This window comes from Palaemon carinicauda, unplaced genomic scaffold (assembly GCF_036898095.1).
Source record: "Palaemon carinicauda isolate YSFRI2023 unplaced genomic scaffold, ASM3689809v2 scaffold140, whole genome shotgun sequence".
Classification (NCBI taxonomy): Eukaryota; Metazoa; Arthropoda; class Malacostraca; order Decapoda; family Palaemonidae; genus Palaemon; species Palaemon carinicauda.
The window spans coordinates 100,001-105,921 of NW_027168927.1; positions in this window are offsets into that span (position 1 = coordinate 100,001).

Here is a 5,921-nt window from a genome sequence, read left to right on the forward strand (position 1 = left end):
ATTGACACCTGTGCACTATATTTGTATATGTACACTTGTATGTGTTTGTATCCATACATACACATTTATTTGTATATGTACATACATACACATATATGTGTTTGTACATACATACACATATATGTGTTTGTATACATACATACACACATGCTTTTTTCTGGTTACCTTTAGCTTATTTTTTATTTCATATCTTACAGTTCGTAAGTGTTTAAGATCATTTTTCTGATATTGAAATGATTTAAGAACAAATGTTATCTATTAGTCTGCCTGGATAAGAGGAAGGCTCCATCGCTGGACAGAGGACAGATAGAACGTAACTTGACTGTAGTAGTTGGTGGGGAAGGATGGGGAATTGGGTGAGGATGTGGTATGGGGAAGAAAGGATGGGGAAGGCTCACGTGAGGCTAGCCTTGGTGTTTATGACCTGGGAAAATCTGTCAGTGTTGAAGTCGGAGAGGAACGAATGGTTTTCGTAATGTTTATTATTATTATTATTATTATTATTATTACTTGCTAAGTTACATTCCTAGTTGGAAAAGCAGGATGTTATTAGCCCAGGGGCCCCAACAGGAAATAGCCCAGTGAGGAAAGGAAACAAGGAAAAGAATATTTTAAGAACAGTAACAACATTGAAATAAGTAATTCCTCTATAAACTATAAAAACAGTAACAATTAGAGAAATTAGATAGAATAGTGTGCCCGAGTGTACCCTCAAGCAAGAGAACTCTAACTCAATACAATGGAAGACTATGGTACAGAGGCTATGTCAGTACCTAAGACTAGAGAACAATGGTTTGATTTTAGAGTGTCCTTTTAGAAGAGCTGCTTATCATAGCTAGTCTGAAAGGCCCAAATGAAATGAAAGGTTATGGATTCATGTGATAATTATTAGGGTTTAAGAGGCGTGTGGTTAAGTATATCATAAATATATCATATTTTGCTTTAAGACAATATAGTGCATCCCCTGTGCAATATTGATAATTCATAAGAAAGGCCTATGTAGGTTGATACTTGATGTGATGTGATTTATTCACATTCTAAAGTACTGATCAACATTTATATTTCTCATTACTTTGATAGTATAATAATTTCATCAATTTTCCATTTTTCATTAAATTGATTAAATCTGTATTCCTATTCTGGTAGTTGGTTCGATTGAACTTCAAAAGTTCAAACTTACAGCAAATGTTTCTTTATGTTGAACAGGCTGACATGAGTCTTTTTATAGTATATTTATATGAAATATCTGTTTTGATATCGTTACTGTTTTTTTCAATATTTTGATTGTTCATTATTTCTCATATCGTTTATTTATTTCCTTATATCCTTTCCTCACTGGGCTATTTTTAGCTGTTGGAGCCCTTGGGCTTATAGCATATTGCTTTTCCAACTAGGGTTGTAGCTTAGTAATAATAATAATAATAATAATAATAATAATAATAATAATATTACGGTGGTTAATGGACAGTGGTTATCGATTCTTTAATTTATAGATTACGATTCCCATTTTGCATTAAATTAATATTGTATATTATAATCTAATTGTGAGTAGTGCCATAGCCTCTGTACCATGGACTTCCACTGTCTTGGGTTAAAGTTCTCTTGTTTTAGGGTACACTCGGGCACACTACTCTATCTTTTTCTCTCTTTTTTTTCCTTTTTTTTGAAGTTTTTATAGTTTATGTATGAAAGATCTTATTTAATGTTGTTGCTATTTCCATTCTTTATAACTCCTGTAGTTTTCTATTTTCTTGTTTCCTTTCCTCACTTTATATATAATCATGGCTTGGTTTATGATGGCGTTTCCCAGTACCCAATAGAAAACGTTACTAAGCTGTTAAGTCACTAATCTGATAAGTTTGCAATATTCTTTACACATGAACACATTAATGGTTGAAGTATTTCTGCTTGATAATTTATATGCATATATATATATGTATGTATATATATATATATATATATATATATATATATATATATATATATATATATATATATATATGTATATATATATATATATATATATATATATATATATATATATATTTATATATATATACACATATATACATATATATATATATATATATATATATATATATATATATATATATATATATATATATAATATATATATATATATATATATAGGCTATATATGTATGTATATATACACTCAAAATAACACCCTTAGAACCTTTGAATTGATATAATTGAAATGAAACAACTAAGTATCTAGGCGAGTATACAATAGAAATGATCACTTCCTTGTTGTCCAGCATCTCAATAAAATTCACTTTTACTCTTCGGTGAAACAAAGTCCGGTGTTCTGAGCTTTGAAGATTCTTCCCATGTTATCGAAGTCTCGAGTAACAGAATGTAAAATACAAAATAAATATATTTCGTAGATCATTAATGTAATCTCTGAGATACGTTTTTGAAAATTGTCAATTGCATAGTGTTCATTGATAACTTTCTCGTGATAGCATCACTGATCACTTATCATGTATGATACAATAGATATTTTTATATACTCCATGTATATGTGTGTATATTTGTGTATGTGTGTCTCTGTGTCCCCTTCTAAGGGGGGACACCTTAACATGGTGAAAGAGTTTTGTGTATCACCATGATCAGCAAAGCTGTTCTGTCAGGGCCCCACTGGTATTATGTTGGTTTGTTGTGAGCGATCAGATGAAAATATCCCATCATCAATCTGTGGTGACCAGCCTGGGGTTGAAAATTGAACAAACCCCAGTCGTGAACAAGGACTATATCTTAGGCCTTTGTTCTCCATTGAACTAGTAACAGCAGACGAATTTTATATATATATATATATATATATATATATATATATATATATATATATATATATATATATATATATATATATATATATATATATATATAACGTCTTGTTACTAGTCTACTGCAGAACAAAGGCCTCAGACATGTCCATCCACTTGTATCTGTTTATGGTCTTTGTATGCCAGTCCAAACCAGCAAATTTTCTTAGTTCGTCATTCCTTCCCCCTGTTTCTTTTGCAATCTCTAGGGACCCATTCTCTTATTCTTGATGTCTATCTATTATCTGTCGTTCTCATCATGCCCATGTCCATTTCTTTTTCTTACATGTTATTAGAATATCCTCTACTTTAGTTTGCTCACGTATCCATGTTGCTCTTTTCCTGTCTCTTACTGTTATTCCCTTCATTATTCTTTCCATAGCTCTCTGAATTGTAACTAGCTTATATATGTATATATGTATATATGTATATATATATATATATATATATATATATATATATATATATATATATATATATATATATATATATATATATATATATATATATATATATATTCATTTATTTATGTATTTATTTATTTGTATACACATGCCCCTTCCTGAGTATGGAGTACCTTTACGAGATGAAAGGGTTTCTATATTGTCATGATCAGCAAAGCTGTACTAGTCAGGGCCACCCATATTAGGTTAGTTTGCTGTGAGCTATCATGCAAAAGTCTCCCACCATCAGCAATCCGTAGTTGTATGTTTAGGTCTATATAATCAGTTTCATAAATTACAAATACTGAGGGTCAAATTTCCCTACAGTGATTCATCAAAGTATTTCTATTAAATGTTATTCCCAAAGTAGATAAAACTCTCTCTCTCTCTCTCTCTCTCTCTCTCTCTCTCTCTCTCTCTCTCTCTCTCTCTCTCTCTCTCTCTCTCTCATGCACTCCTGAGGCACAATCTTGGAAATGAGCGGGCAATGATGTCAGGAATTGGCCTTTTAACATAAGGTGAAAGAAAGGTGTGCGTGGGGCAAAATAGAACCTCTAGTATTGTGATAGTTTAGTTTATATAGAAGGCTTGTCACTCCCAACTTTATATATAGTGGAGGATTAAACACCAGGTTCCTTATACCTATAGAAATTCTACAATTACTTTTTTTTCTATTGTTTTAAATACTCTAAGGCAAAACTAAGCTATTTGATAGATAGATTAATAGTAAGGTAATGATTTCCATTCTACTGTGCTTAAGGAGATTATAACTATAGAAAACCTACCTTTTGCTTTCTTCGTTCCCAGTTTTAGTTATTATTATTATTATTATTATTATTATTATTATTATTATTATTATTATTATTATTATTATTATTATTACTTACTAAGCTACAACCCTAGTTGGAAAAGCAGGATGCTATAAGCCCAGGGGCTCCAACAGGGAAAATAGCTCGGTGAGAAAAGAAAACAAGGAAAAATTAAATATTTTAAGAAGAGCAACAATATTAAAATAAATATCACTTTACAAACTATAAAAACTTTAACAAAACAAGAGGAAGAGAAATAAGATATAAGATAGAACAGTGTGCCTGAATGTAGCCTCAATCAAGAGAACTCTAACCCAAGACAGTGGAAGACCATGGTACAGAGGCTATGACACTACCCAAGATTAGAGAACAATGGTTTGATTTCGGAGTGTCCTTCTCCTAGAAGAGCTGCTTACCATAGCTAAAGAGTCTCTTCTACCCTTACCAAGAGGAAAGCAGCCACTGGACTATTACAGTGCAGTAGTTAACCTCTTGGGTGGACAAGAATTGTTTGATAATCTCTGTTGTCAGGTGTATGAGGACAGAGGAGAATCTGTAAAGGATAGGCCACACTATTCGGTGTCTGTGTAGGCAAAGGGAAAGAACCGTAACCAGAGAGAAGGGTCCTATGTAGTACTGTCTGGCCAGTCTAAGGACCCCATAACTCTCTGTTCGTAATACTAGGCAGGCAGTTAATTCTAATAGCCAGGCCTTCTCCATCATGAGGCTCAATACTACACAGTATTCTAGAAGTTTTATTCCAGCTGTGACCAAGTTGTGGAATGATCTTCCTAATCGTAGGTAGTAGGTTGGCCAGGGCACCAGCCACCCGTTGAGATACTAACACTAGAGATTCATGGCATCTTTTGACTGGCCAGACAGTACTACATTAGATCCTTCTCTCTGGTTACGGTTCATTTGCCTACACATACACTGAATAGTCTGGCATGATCTTTACATATTCTCCTCTGTCCTTTATCTATGGTAAGCAGCTATTCTAGGAGAAGGACGTTCCAAGATCAAACCATTGTTCTCTAGTCTTGGGTCGTGCCATACCCTCTGCACCATGGTCTTCCACTGTCTTGGGTTAGAGTTCTCTTGCTTGAGGGTACACTCGGGCACACTATTCTATCCTATTTCTCTTCCTCTTGTTTTGTTAAAGTTTATATAGTTTATATAGGAGATATTTATTTTAATGTTACTGTTTTTATTATCTTATTTTTCCTTGTTTTCTTTCCTCACTGAGCTATTTTCCCTGTTGGAGCCCCTGGGCTTATAGCATCCTGCTTTTCCAACTAGGGTTATAGCTTGGCTAGTAATAATAATAATAATAATAATAATAATAATAATATTTCTATTAATACTATGCTAAAAATAGAAGTTGCTAGGAATTTTCATATAATTGAATATTTCCTCATAGTTATTGGGGAAAACCCTCAAATATTTAGACCATATTTAAAAGAAAATATATATAATAATACATATTTTATATTTCTATGTTTACATTGAACATGCATTGCTTAAAATAGCTTTTTGGAAAAATAATAATTGTCATTTAACCATAATAGTAAACACACAAACACACACACACACAACCCCACACATACAAACATACATTTTAACTCTTCTAAAAAGTATATTAACCTCCCTCTCTCTCTCTCTCTCTCTCTCTCTCTCTCTCTCTCTCTCTCTCTCTCTCTCTCTCTCTCTCTAGAAGCTATAAAATAGGTATTTATTGTAGTAAATATTAAATAATAAAAAGATTTAACCTTAAATTCCTCCCCTGGAGAAGTATTGGAACTTCTTCCTCCCTTGAGAACAAC